The following is a 15,338-nucleotide window of genomic DNA, read 5'->3' on the forward strand; positions in this document are numbered from 1 at the left end:
CTGGACTGGGCTTTTCACACTGGCTATGAGCACTGGTCCATCTCTGTGTAAGATGGTTATATGGTCCATAGGTCTCCAAGAGCAGTTGTGGCCATGGGACTTCTGATGCTCATCATATTCTCTTTCATTTTACTTTACTGAATACACTTTTAAAATTGAAGCATACATTCAGAAAAATGTATAAATCATAAGTGAATAGCTCTGCTATGGACTGAATTGTATCCTCCCCCACTAAAGATTCATGTCTCGTAGCCCTAATCTCCAATGTGACTGTATTTGGACATAGGGCCTGTGAGTTCCCATATGATCCATATGGATCATATATATATATATATATTAGAGTTGCCATATGATCCAGCAATCCCACTCCTGGGCATATACCCAGAGGAAACCGTAATTCAAAAAGATACATGCAGCCACAGGTTCGAGCCCTGGTCCAGGAAGATCCCACATGTCGCAGAACAACTAAGCCCGTGCACCACAACTACTGAACCTGCGCTCTAGAGCCCACGAGCCACAACTACTGAGCCCATGTGCTACAACTACTGAAGTCTGCATGCCTAGAGCCCATGCTCCGCAATAAGAGAAGCCACTGCAATGAGAAGCCCACACACTGCAATGAAGAGTAGCCCCCGCTCACCACAACTAGAGAAAGCCTGCACACAGCAATGAAGACCCAACACAGCCAAAAATAAATAAATTAAATAAATAAATTTTAAAAGAAAAGATACACGCACCCCCAAAGTTCATTGCAGCATTGTTTACAATAACCAAGACATGGAAGCAACCTAAATGTCCATCGACAGAGGAATGGATAAAGAAGATGTGGTACAGATATACAATGGAATATTACTCAGCCATTAAAAAGAATGAAATAATGCCATTTGCAGCAACATGGATGGACCTGGAGATTATCATACTAAGTGAAGTAAATCAGACAGAGAAAGTCAAATATCATATGATATCGCTTATATGCGGAATCTTAAAAAAATGACACAAATGAACTTATTTACAAAACAGAAACAGACTCACAGACTTAGAGAATGAACTTATGGCTACCAGAGGGCCAGGGTTGGTCGGGGGAGGGATAGATTGGGAGTTTGAGATTGACATGTACACACTGCTATACTTAAAACAGATCTCCAACAAGGACCCACTGTATAGCACAGGGAACACTGCTCAATACTCTGTAATAACCTAAATGGGAAAATAATTTGAAAAAGAATAGATACTTGTATAACTGAATCACTTTGCTGTACACCTGAAAATAACACAACATTGTTAATCAACTATACTCCATAATAAAATAAAAATTAAAAAAAAGAAAGAGTCCCAGAGAACACACACACACACACACACACACACACACACACACACACATTAGGATCAGCAATAGAGAAACAACTGCAAATATGGAAGAATTTTCTAAAGGATGAATCAATGATGTGAAACTTTATATGAATAAATAATTTATTTAATAAATAAATCTCTTCTGAGAGAAGAAAGGATTCCAGATCCTCAACTTCCTGATGTGTTCCTTCCTAGTATAAATTTGTCTGAGAAGAAGCTTGCAATCTTCCATTTATCCTTCTCCTAATTTACCAAGAAAGTCTCATCTCTCACACATCCCAAAGCTTCCAAAGGGAATTATCCTGGGGCACAAGCACCTCTGGGGCATCCAAAAACTGGACAAGTAAAGAATGAATTGCTCCTAGGGGAGACCCTGGCCCTACCTTTTCTGTATAGTGATGTGGTTGTAAAGGAATAGGTATTGCATATTTATTTGAATTTTAAAATGCAGCTTTGGGACTTCCCTGGTGGCGCAGTGGTTAAGAATCCACCTGCCAATGCAAGGGACACAGGTTAGATCCCTGGTCCGGGAAGATCCCACATGCCGCGGAACAACTAAGCCCGTGCACCACAATTACTGTGCCTGTGCTCTAGAGCCCGCAAGCCACAACTACTGAAGCCCGCGCGCCTAGAGCCCATGCTCTGCAACAAGAGAAGCCACTGCAATGAGAAGCCCACGCACCGCAACGAAGAATAGCCCCCGCTTGCCGCAACCAAGACCCAATGCAGCCAAAAATAAAATAAGTAAATAAATAAATTTATTTTAAAATTAATTAATTAATTAAAATGCAGCTTCTTCTGAGTAAAAGTAAGAGTGATTTGGTGGATAGGTTTAACCATGAGGACTGGCATTGCCAATTAGATTGTATGGCAGACAATCCCATAAATTGAATAAGATAAATCTGCAACAACGTTTTGATAAAAATATATTTAAGGCTCATATATAATATGTGTACATTGGGAGATTCCATCCTTTGCAGTTACTTAATCTTAAGATGAAAAAGAGTAGGTGTTAGCTTAAAAATGTGTGAAGGGTACATAGGTTTACAATACTTTTTAGGCACAAGAACTAGAACTACAGTAGAAGTCTGGTGATGTGGGCACCAGCTAAAGAAAATAGAGATTTTTAATAATCTCTTGGGGATGGAGGTCGTGGTGGGGTGGACATGGGGTGGGAGAGGTTGATTTATCCTAATGGGAGATGGTGGAACCTGAAATCTCAGACTCCACAGCTATTGGGGATGGGGGGAGGGAAGGATAATGGCAGATGAGGAATCTTCATGCTATTCCTTTGAAATCTCAATTGTCTCTCTTGAGAGTGTCTTTTTTCTATCTTTCCTTTTCTTTCTCTTTGTGTCTCTACCCACCACCCTTGTCCTTCTCTGTTTATTTCTGTCTTAACCCTATCCTTCCCCCTTCAGATTTGCTTCTATTCCTATTGACCTCCCACACCACCCCCACCCTTGTTTCATCCCAGCAACTGAATTAGTAACAATACTGAATGAATGATTATGTTCTACTGTTAATTGCATGTGCCAGTGTTTCAGGTTTTCAAATCTTACTTCCGAAAATTGTGTAAGATGTACTTTATTTCTCTTTCAAAAATGTAATTCATTTACCACTTACTTCTGAAAGACTCCTGCTTGCTTTATTCCCTGTGGATCAGAAGCTCTTGACAGGTGGAAGAAAGCTTCCCATCCTTGTCTTAAGTATATCAAACGATATGCTTCTCCCTTGGAGACAATTCTTTCCATTCTCATAGAGACCTGTGAACGCAGCAGTTCCGTGGAGTTCCTCCTAAGTGCATGGCAAGCTTCAGGCCTCTCATCCCTTCTTCCCACATACTTTCCCTTCTTTCTTCCACCTTCTATGGATGTCACTAGAGACTTTTTATTTTATTTCTGGTTTTTGCACTTCCTGATTCTCCCCTCATAGTTTCTGCTGTCCAACCATCACTTCCCAAGGCTCCTACTGCCATGGTCTCCCCGCCCCAGCACGGCTACTCAGATAGACCATGCAGTTGGCCTGGAGGGTCAGGGAGGTTTCTGACCCTTGGGGGCAATTCCCTTCCTCTTGACATAGCTGTTTGGTGAGTTGTTCAGTCTGTAAAAAGTCGAGCCCGTTCAGTTATGTTTCCAGAACCTCACTATGAAGAGTTACAGAATGTCATTGCCTACAGTTCTTTTACACTTTTAATAATCTATTGCATGGACCCAAGTAGGTTGGAAGCTGGTTTTATATATATATATATATATATATAATTTGTTTATGTATTTTTGGTTGCGTTGGGTCTTCATTGCTGCACGAGGGCTTTCTCTAGTTGCAGCGAGTGGGGGCTACTCTTCGTTGTGGTGCACAGGCTTGTCATTGCGGTGGCTTCTCTTGTTGTGGAGCAGGGGCTCTAGGCACGTGGGCTTCAGTAGTTGTGGCGTGCGGGCTAAGCAGCTGTGGCTTGTGGGCTCTAGTGTGCAGGCTCAGTAGTTGTGGTGCACGGGCTTAGTTGCTCCACAGCATGTGGGATCTTCCCAGATCAGGGATCAAACCTATGTCCCCTGCATTGGCAGATGGATTCTTAATCACTACACCACCAGGGAAGTCCTGGTGGCTGGTTTTCATCTCAGTTCTGCAAATACCAGTGAGGCTCTGGGCCAGTTGCTTAATTTCACTGAGCCCCAGCTGGAAAGATAATTTCTAAGGTCACTTCCCGCTCCAGAATCTATGATTTCATCAAATCCTTTGGTTAGTTGGCATCACAAAAAAATAAAGAGCATCTTGCCAGTGAGCCCTTGTATGCCTCACTCCTCCTCTGTATAGTTCCTAAACATAGCCCAGCGGTGACACAAGGTAAGCAGTCACTACTACTTGATGTTTGAATGAATGAATAAATGAACACAAAGAAGATTTTAACAGACTATCTGGAGCCTGTTTTGTCATGGATGTGGCAAATGACGCGATGGTCACAGAGTTATAAGGACTGGGCTTCTCACTATTTACAGTAGCCAGGTCAGGGAAGCAACCTAAATGCCCATCGACAGATGAATGGATAAAGAAGATGTGGTACATATATACAATGGAATATCACTCAGCCATAAAAAGGAATGCAATTGGGTCATTTGTAGAGACGTGGATGGACCTAGAGACTGTCATACGGAGTGAAGTAAGTCAGAAAGAGAAAAACAAATATCGCATATTAACACATACATGTGGAATCTAGAAAAATGGTACAGATGAACCGGTTTGCAAGGCAGAAATAGAGACACAGATGTAGAGAACAAATGTATGGACACCAAGGGAGAAAAGCAGGGGGCCGGGGGGGTGGGGGGTGATGGTGGTGGGATGAATTGGAAGATTGGGGTTGACATATATACACTAATATGTATAAAATAGATAGCTAATAAGAACCTGCTGTATAAAAAAATAAAAATCCAAAAAAAATGTATAGCAAAAACAAAAAAAAGGACTGGGCTTCTCTCAGTCCTGTTTACAGGACTATTTACAATTAAACAGAGTGGCCTTTGAGATGTTACTCTTTCCCACTCCATCTCTCCCTCAGCCTCCCCCACCTGTTGGACATCATGCTTAGGAATGAATCCTTAGAGCCCTGGGGAAAGTGTTTAACAAGACTGGATGAAACACCTTGTACTTAATAACAAGTTAGGCTGCCCCCAAATTGCATCTTGCCTTTACCAATATTTGTAATTGACTTTTAGGTAAACCTGCAGCTAAACTTACCATTAGCTCTGGGAGAGGAATCTGTTATCAAGTGTAAGGACAGAACATTTGACTTGAAGTCAGCATCTTTCCCTTCTAAAATTGGCAAGAGATATAAGAAAATTAAAATCTGAGGCCCATGCCTCTAAGAAAGAAAGAGAAGTTGTCATTATTGCAAATTTGTTGATTTTTAATTTAATGACATAATTTTCTTCAAAAATGTTATTAAAGCCATGGTATGAATTACTATTGATAATCTCAAGGAATTAGGACATTCTATTAATTTTATGCAAAAGTCATTTCACTGCATTAAGATAAAATTTATTTTATTGGACCATGTCCACTACATACCTCAGCAGATTTTCTTTTTGCCCAAACTCCTTTTAAAGGGCTTCCCTGGTGGCACAGTGGTTAAGAATCCGTCTGCCAATGCAGGGGACACAGGTTAGATCCCTGGTCCGGGAAGATCCCACATGCCGCGGAGCAACTAAGCCCGTGCAACACAACTACCGAGCCTATGCTCTAGAGCCCGCGAGCCACAACTACTGAAGCCCGAGTGCCACAACTACTGAAGCCCGTGTGCCTAGAGCCTGTGCTCCACAACAAGAGAAGCCACCACAACGAGAAGCCTGTGCACCGCAAGGAAGAGTAGCCCCCGCTCGCCGCAACTAGAGAAAGCCTGCGTGAAAGACCCAACACAGCCAAAAATACAAATAAGTAAATAAAAATTTTTAAATGTCTAATTAAAAAAATATATTCACTTTAATAAAAACAATATAATTAAATTGTCTTTGGAACAATGCACAAGGAAAAAATGTTGGAGGCTTTTGCTGAGGGGAGCCAGGTTGGAAAGGACAGGAAAGAAGACAGACTTTTTACTGTACCATTTGAATTTTGAAACAGGTGAAAATACTTTTTATTGTAAAAAATTAATAATAGAATAACAGGCACATTATTTAAAAATAAGTAGTGTTAAAAGACAGGTCTCTGCCCCACCTATCTCCACCCCCACCCTTGCTCTGTCTTTCTTCAGAAGCATCTACTTTCAGCTCTTTCAGCTGCTTCTTCTCATACTTAGTCTCACATTTCTAAGTAGTATGGTCTTATTGCCCCTTTTAGATCTATCCATTTTAGAGCGTGTCAGTTAATTACCAATTATGGTATTTGAGAGTTTCGTGCTCTTATATGTCATGACCACCTGCTTCCTCTTCTTCATCTTAATATGGTTAAATCATAGCTTTTTTGGTTGAACAAACAGCCAATATTAAGTATTATTCACTGGTGAGCCAAGTTGTTCTATGATTTGCTTCCTTCCCTTTACAGTTTTCTATTTTTCCCCAGTTTTTATTTGCTTAATTTTCTATATTTTTTCAAGTGATCCAAAAGATCTGTTACATGTCTAACAATAATTTTTCCAAATGCCCAAACACATCAAATTTCCCCTAGAATTTTTTTTTTTATTCTGCCTATCCTGAAGATTACCAACGCTGGTTATCAGCTGCAGTACCCAAGGTGATTCACTCTCTTCCTAAGAGCCTCCTTTGTTCACACTAACTTTTCACGGAGACTCTGTTACCAACACAATCCTACTTGGAGAAAAGTAAATTAAATTGTTTCCTCAAGAGACACGCCTACCTTTCCAGGGGCTGCCAAAACACCCTGAATGTTTTCCCCTTGAACTCCCTCTCCTGCTTCACAAGATACGTGGGGCTCAAGGTGCAAATATGCTTCATTCACAGCAGAACACATTTTTTTTTTTTTTTTTTTTTTTGCAGTACGCGGGCCTCTCACTGTTGTGGCCTCTCCCGTTGCGGAGCACAGGCTCCGGACGCTCAGGCTCAGCGGCCATGGCTCACGGGCCCAGCTGCTCTGTGGCATGTGGGATCTTCCCGGACCCGGGCACGAACCCGTGTCCCCTGCATCGGCAGGCGGACTCTCAACCACTGCGCCACCAGGGAAGCCCGCAGAACACATTTTGACCTAACAAGCTGGCTTGACCAGAAGATTAGTATTTGTTTTGGTGCCTAGTATCATAGTGGATGCAAAGTATCAGACATTCCCTGATGGCAAAGACTTTGCAGTCAGGCTCATTAGCACAGCTGTGAAACAGAAATAACAGTTCCTAAGTGCTACAAAACTGTTTTTTCCCCTTTCCATCTCTGATCGATATTTCTTTTACAACTAAAACATAGGGAATCTTTGTCAAATTCTCTTTTTGTTCTTTTCTTCTCTTTACTCTCTTACCCTGTATGACAGATATAATGTTAACATCTTACTGCATGATCCAAGTATTTTCATAAGTTTTTGGAAACTCATTTTGCCTCCAAAGTTTACTCTCTGCTTGACCTTTAACAATTTAGTTAATCATGTTGCACTTCAGTTTCTTCACATGTAATTGGGAAATAATAATAAAACTTATAAATTTGTTGGGAACATTAAACAAGAAAGGTCAATGTGAAGAATTTAGCTTACTTCCTGACTCTTTGTAAATAGTCAATACATATTAGCTATTGTTTGTATATTGGAATTATTTTTTACCATCATCACCATTTTACTTGGTCACAGAAGGGAATCTTAATGCATAATTTCACCATCTTCTAGTATTCAGTGTTATTATTAAGAGGTCTGATACCAATCTGATTTCTATTCCTTTGTAAGTGAACTGTTTGTTCTCTTTCTCCTTCCCTCTCTCTCCATCTCTCTCTCCAATCTTCTCTCCATCATCAATGTTTTGAAAATAACATGTCTTCTTTGCCTTTTTTTTCATCCATTGTACTCGGCACTCAATTTAGCACTTTCAATCTGGACATTATCTTTTTCCAATTCTGGGGTGTTTTTCTTGTATTACTTCTTTGATAATCTCTCCCCCTCCATTTTCTCTGCTGTATTTCTGGAACTTGTTATTGGATGCTGTACTTCCAGAATTGATCCTCTTTTTCTTATAATTTCTCTTTCCTTATCTTTATCTTTTTATAATAGATCCTAACATATTTCTTCATACTTATTTTCCAAACAGTCAACTGGACTCTTCCCTTCATCTGTCATGTTTTAAATGCCCAACAGAAGTTTTCATGTACTCTAAATAGTTCCCCTTCCATCGTGTTTCCTTCTTGCTTAATGGATACAGTATCTTCAAGTCTCTCTGAGAAGTTTAGTGATTCTGGGGTTTGTTTTTTATCTTTTCTTCTGCTACTTGCATTGTCTTATTTGTTCTATGAGTTCCTTTTTTCTGTTCAGTTTTTGTTTTTTGCTGTTGTTTTTGTTTTCTCTATATATATAATGAATGTTGGTGGCTTTGCCCTGTCTTGGCTATTGGTTCATATTTAAGATTCAACATTCAGCCTGATGAGATCTTCAGTCACCACCAGGCACCAAATTAATCATATAAGCCATACTCCTAGAATCCAGACTGTTCCTAGGAGAACCTCAAAACACCCATCTATAACCTCCTGTGATGAAGCCGTAAAAGGCTCTGGTCATAAGAAATGGAATGAATCAGCCTGAACCTTTTTAGATGGCTCCTTCAGACAAAGTTCTTTCTACAAAACATCCTCAAACACTCCTTTATGACCTCCAAGTCAAGCCCATGTCATACCTTAGAGGAGAAATATGTTCACTATTAGCCATCTTTTCTTGAATTTCTCCACATCCTAGGGCAGTTTTCCTTCCTAAGTAGACATCACAATTTACTCCAATTTTTCATTTAAAAAATTATTGTTCTCCAAACTCAAAAATAGTAAAGCAAGTGAAGACATGCTTTCTGCAAAGAAAAAGCAATGAAACCAAATCAGAAGAATTGCAGAAGCATGGATCAGGTGCAGGGCAGGAAGGTGAGAGCTGAAACTCTCAGGAAGGTGACATTAGTAGACAGGGTCTTGACCTGACACTCAGATACCCCAGCTGGAGGGGCCCCAAAAGGAAAAAGTGCAAGGCATTGTTCTGATGGGAAACAGGCACCAGCAACAGTATGTCGGTAATTTTGCAGGAGAAATAAGTAAACCAAGAAAAACTTTAAATATTAACAGTCAAAAAAAAAAGACAGAAATATTAAATTCTTGAAATAATCTGAAATTTTTTCAGAACAATATTCCCATTTTTTTATAAGAAACAATTAAAATGCAGTTGTCATTGGAGGGAGGCTTACTTTCCATCATATATCCTTTTGCGAGACTTCTGTGTGAGCAACAAGGGTGTCTATTTATTTAAACTGGCTGACGGAGACCCCACCACTGAGCAAGAGCTGAGGGTCTTGGTGCTGTGGGGCTGAACAAGCTGGTATGTCCAGGTAGCAGAAGGTAGAAATAGCTCAGTTGAGCAGCATCAGGGGCAGGATGAGCAGGAGAGGCCAGCCCCACAGGGCACAGACCCAGTGCATGTCACAGCATAGAACTTCCTCCTTGGGGCTCCCTGGGCCAGGATGAACCACATCTGGGTGCAGTGACCACTCCCTTGGCTGCAGTTGGCTCATGCTGTAGGAGCAACCCTTGATTTCATTGCAGAGTGGCCGCTGTGGGAAGGAGAAATTGAAGGGGTAGCAGGAAGCCCCACTGGACACTGGTTACGTTGTGCAACACACTTCTAGGTAAAGTAGGTGCAGCAGTTTTCACACGAGGACTGACAGTCATCTTTGCAGAGAGGCAGGTCCAGATCTGCTCTCTGTGCCCAGTGTGGTCCAGCTGCTGGAGCCAGGGCCCCAGGTTGAGGAAGCATTCATAGAGGCAGGTGTCCTGGATGAAGGGGTGTTTGCCATCTCTCCATAGTGGTTCCAGTGAGTCTGTTGAGGCAGGACATGTCTTTGTGGGCTTCCTGGAGCAGCCAGCATTTGCCTTCCAGGAACTGCACTGTTCGCGCAGCTTGTCCATGAAGCCTGGACTTCCCTTCTGGTGCTTTGGCGTCCATAGGAAACCAAGCAGGACCCTGCAGGGCCTTCCTAGGGACATACCCCTGCACTGTGTCCCCCACCTCTTACTGAGGATTTGAGTCTGTATCCACTGAGAAATGGATGGCACAGAAGTGTCTATTAAGGATGGGGTTGACACAGTGAGATTTGTGTTTTGAAAAGAGGAGGCTGGTAGCAATGGGAAAATGGATCATAAAGGGAGAAATCAAGACCATTGTCCAAATCCAGGAGAGAGAGAATGGTAGCTTAGACCAGTGGTTCTCAAACTGGGAAATCTCACCCCTCAGAAGACACTTGGCAATGTCTGCAGACATTTTTGGTTGGTCCACTGTGTGTGGAGGGATGTTACTGGCATTTTGTGACTGACCATCAGGGATGCTCCTTAATCATGATACACGGGATTGCCCCCAGAGCAAAGGATTACCTGGCCTGAAATACAACTAGTGCCTAGACCGAGAAACCCTTGCTCAGACTGTGGTGGTGGTGGAGATGGAGTACATATTGTAGAGATAATTAAGAGGTTAAAATCAGCAGTAATTAGTGACTGATTATGAGGAAGGAGGGAAAGATTACCAAAGATAACCCTCAGGTTTCTGGCTTGCCCACCTGGATGAGTGGGGGTGCCATCCACTGAAATTAAAAATGTTGGAGGAGGTGATGGTCCGGTGTGGGAGGATAAGGAGCTCAGCTTGAAGCCTAGTAAACTTAGATTTCTAAACCTAGAAACTTAGATGCTTCTAAGACATCCGAAGAAGTCAAACAGGCAAGTCTCTAAGTCTACAGCTCAAGGGGGCAAGCCTGAGCAGGAGACATGCATTGGAGAGGCTTCTGTGAATAGAACAGAAGCCGTGGGCATGGATGAGATTACCTAGGAAGAGAGTACAGAGTGAGGAGTAAAAAGGGCCCGAGGCTACATCTTGAGAAACTCCTGGCAGAGGAGCACAAACCAGCAAAAAGCATCTAGCGAGGTGGGGAGAAAACCAGGGCATGTCACATCCCATAAGCTTCAAAAGAGCCTGTTTCCCCCACATCTTCTCCAGCATGGAGCATCATAGATCCTTTGTGGTGGTGGTTGTTATATTCACTAGTTTGTTGTATTTTTTAGGTTCCACAAAGAAGTGATATCATACAGTATGCCTTTTTCTGTCTGACTTATTTCACGTAGCACAATGCCCTCCAAGTTCATCCATGTTGCTACAAATGGCAAAATTATTGTATATATATGTATATATATATGTGTATATATATATATATATAGATATATACACAAACACACACACACACACACGTATCACAGTTTCTTTATCCATTCATCTGTTGGTGGACACTTAGGTTGCTTCCATATCTTGGCTATTATAAATAGTGCTGCTATGGGCTTCCCTGGTGGTGCAGTGGTTGAGAGTCTGCCTGCCGATGCAGGGGACATGGGTTCGTGCCCCAGTCCGGGAAGATCCCACATGCCGTGGAACAGCTGGGCCCGTGAGCCATGGCCGCTGAGCCTGCGCGTCCGGAGCCTGTACTCCACAACGGGAGAAGCCACAACAGTGAGAGGCCCGCATACAGCAAAAAAAAAAAAAAAAAAAAAAAATAGTGCTGCTATGAACATCGGGGTGTATGTATCTTTTCCAATGTGTTTTTATTTTTTTCAGGTATATACCCAGGGGTAGAATTTCTGGGTCATATGGTAGTTCCATTTTTAGTTTTTTAAGGAACCTCCACACTGTTTTCCACAGTGGCTGCACCAATTTTCATACCCACCAACAGTGTAGGAGGGTTCCCCTTTCTCCACATTCTCGCCAACATTTGTTATTTGTGTTCTTTTTGATGATAGCCATTCACAGATATTTTTAAGCTTTGCTAAACTGATCAGTTTAAAAAAACCTAATTTATTTAGTTATTTATTTTTAATTATTTATTTTTATTTATTTATTTATTTTGGTTGCACTGTGTCTTAGTTTCAGCATGCGGGATTTTTAGTTGCAGTGTGTGGACTTCTTAGCTGCGGCATGCATGTGGGATCTAGTTCCCTGACCAGGGATCAAACCCAGGCCCCCTGCATCGGGAGCGCAGAGTCTTTCCCACTGGACTACCAGGGAAGTCCCCAAAAAAATCTTATTTAAAGATATTAAAGTTTTAATTGGCAATTTTTGGGTAAGTAATGAGATTAAACATCTTTGCCATGTTTATAGGCCATTTATTCTTTTTAAATTGGTTAGTGCTTGTCATTTGTCCACTTTTCTACTTTAGATATTCATATATTTCCATAGATTTGTAGGACTTCATTATATATCATGATTTTTTACTCTTTGCTATTACATTCTTAAATATTTCCCCACAGTTGATCCCTTTTTTTAGGGGTGGTGTCTTTTTCAAGGCAGTTGTTTTACATTTTTATGGATGCAAGTTTGTTTACTTTATCTCCCTGCTTTAATCTAATGCTAGAAGAGGCTGTTCCTTTCCAAGGATCATAAAAATATCCTCCTCTATTTTCTTAGTATATTAAATCCTTCTTTCTATTCAAAATTTTAATCTACATAAAATCTATTTTTATGTCTGATGAGTGACTGGGATTTGTTCAAAAATATGAAAAGTAGAGGTTTCAAAACTAATTATTGGATAATATGTTCTTTCAATTTCCTCTTTTTTTTTTGGCAGTACACAGGCCTCTCACTGTTGTGGCCTCTCCCGTTGTGGAGCACAGGCTCCGGACGCTCAGGCTCAGCGGCCATGGCTCACGGGCTTAGCCGCTCCGTGGCATGTGGGATCTTCCCAGACCGGGGCACGAACCCGTGTCCCCTGCATCGGCAGGCGGACTCTCAACCAATGCGTCACCAGGGAAGCCCTCAATTTCCTCTTGATGCTATACTAGATCCCATACCCATTAACTAGTCTGAACTATCTCTTATGTTCTTTAGCTCTCTTGGTATATTCCTGTGCCCAAACCAGGCTGTTTTAATTACTATAGCTTTATAGTATGGTTTGATGCCTGGTAAGGCAAATCTGTATTTTAAAATCAGGAAAAACCATATACATTTGCGCATGTATGTATATGTATGTATCTGTGTTTGTTCCTGCATGTGGAGGGTTGATGGGGAAGTGTGTGTGTGTGTGTGTGTGTGTGTGTGTGTGTGTGTGTGTGTGTTCTTATACATAGAAGGTTGAGGGAGAAGTGCCTTTGAATGACTAGGACTAGTTGGGGAGCCGCAAAGAAGTGTGAGACAATGCCTGGAACAGAGAGTTTCAGAGAAGTTTGGAAAAATAAAAGTAGATTTGGGGTCTCAAAGGAGGTGGGTGCTCACAATTCCAGGGCCTGTAGATTGAGGAGAGCATTCAAAGTATGAACTGTACCAACTGAATTTCAAGGCCCTTTAGGCCTAGGAAACTCTTCTCAGCTCCTGGGAAACCAGTAGGGATGTTAAGGTCAATGATTCATCCCTTAGAGCCAGTGCTACTGACCCCAGGCCTAGGTGTAGCGTCAGCAGCTGTTTGTGGGTTTATGGTCCCCTGGGTGCAGAGAGTCCCTCATCTTTCAATCCTATGCCTTGTGTTTCACTGACCCACAGCTTTCAATGAAAAGAAGTCTTACAATTTAGCAAGTACATACTGAATGCCCCACTGTAGACTGTACAAATTTCCTGCAAGGGTCCATGTCCATCAGATTCGGGGTAAGTGACTGGTGCTCTTGCATGCCTGTGTGTGTGAGTATGTGCACGCATATACACACACCCAGACCTCTCTGATCTCAGAGGTCTCAAAACAGGGGCATTGTTCTCTGAAGGCCCTCTTGCCTCATGAAGGGTTTGGCCCTACCTGCACAGGACAGAAAACTAGTGGTGCACAGGGCCTGGCTCCCGAGGACATAGTTGGGGCCTCAGCAATTCCTTCCAGATATTCAGGAACCACAAAGAGGGATGATCCAACAGAAGCCTGCTTATGGGACTTCCCTGGTGGTCCAGCAGTTAAGACTCCATGCTCCCAATGCAGGGGGCCCAGGTTTGATCCCTGATCAGGGAACTAGATCCCACATGCCACAACTAAGATCCCGCATGCCGCAACTAAAGATCCTGCATGCTGCAACTAAGACCCAGCACAGCTAAATAAATAAATAAATGTTAAAAAAAAAAGAAAAAAAAAAAGCCTGCTTATGCCTCTAGCTGGGATCATTCCAAGAGTCCTTGGGGGTCACTCAGAGGGGCCAGAAGGCTACCTGCTGCTGCATTAAAAACAGACTCCTGGGGCATTTGAATGGCTGCATTTTTGTCATCTTTCCTATTTGGCCTCTTCCAGGCAGTGCTTGCCCTGAATTTTGGCCTAATGACACATATATAAAATGCAGTGGGGGAGAGCACTGCTCAGTAACCAGTGAGAATGTCCCTGGGCATAGCCAAGGTGGTTCTGCTAAACTATTTGAGAGGGAACGTCTCTGTATTACTTTGCTCTCCTGGTCCAAGTGACCTAGGGACAAGTCTGCTTACCTGCCTCACCCCCAACATTACAGGTATTTACTGGTCTCGACTTTCCAGAAAGGTGGGGCACAGGGCCCACCTGTGCATACCCACGGAGTGCCCAGTCTCTGCCCTACCCTTCCCCCACTTCCCCTCCACTTAGGCTTGGGGTAACAGTGGTGGAAACTAAAAGACAGATCAAAAGGCTCTTGGCCTCGACATCGAAGAAGGCGGCAGGCAGAAGACATCGCCCCCGCCCCACCTTCCCCAGGTAGGCTCGGGTGGGATCGCGGGTGGAGAGCCAAGGCCTCGCAGCGCCTCCCGCCCCTCCCCACCCCCACTTCGGGTGGTGATGAACTAGAAGAGGTCAGGTGAAGAGGTGCTTCGCCTGGACCGGCGCAGGGGTCGGGCCCCGGACGCGGCAGCCCCGCCCCCGTCCCGCCTCGCCCCGCCTCCACAGGAGACTCCTGCGCTCTGGCCTCCAGCTGGCACTGCGGCAGCGCCAGTCGCCTTCCTCGGGTCGTCTGTGCACAGGTAAGGACAGAGGTCCCCGTGTCCGAGCCGCCGCGGAAGGAACGGGAAGCTTCGTGAGGCTGAGATCTGGGAGGGAAGGAAACGGAATAGGATTCCGCAGGGGGCTGGAGGGAGGGACCGAAGGACGCGAGCCCCACATCCTCGGGCGGTGGGGAGGTGGTCCCCGCCGTGCCGGGAGAGGTGGACACGTCTTTACCAAGCGCTTCCTCGGGTCCGGAGATGGGCTGGGCGTTTGGATGCCTTGGCTGTGTGGAGACGCAGCCCAGCGTGGGGCCTCCAATATCCTGGGGCGCTGGATGCCGGGGGCCCCGACATCCTCTTGCAATGGTCGCCAGCCAGCAGCCACAGATAACCGTCCTGGATCTTGAAAGGGCGACCTCGGGCTCGCGGGCCGCGAA

At 43.5% G+C, this 15,338-nt stretch overlaps 1 protein-coding gene across 1 annotated transcript in view; it reads left to right on the plus strand.

The window, feature by feature from the left end:
• Window positions 1-14,853: 14,853 nt before the first annotated feature.
• Window positions 14,854-15,338, plus strand: part of ENTPD3 (ectonucleoside triphosphate diphosphohydrolase 3) — a 35,041-nt gene continuing 34,556 nt past the window's right edge. The window contains exon 1 of the mRNA XM_032648313.1: window positions 14,854-14,940. The gene's annotated coding sequence lies outside the window, so the exon portion shown is untranslated. The remainder of the gene's footprint in view (window positions 14,941-15,338) is intronic.

The sequence above is a fragment of the Phocoena sinus genome, chromosome 11 (assembly GCF_008692025.1).
Source record: "Phocoena sinus isolate mPhoSin1 chromosome 11, mPhoSin1.pri, whole genome shotgun sequence".
NCBI lineage: Eukaryota > Metazoa > Chordata > Mammalia > Artiodactyla > Phocoenidae > Phocoena > Phocoena sinus.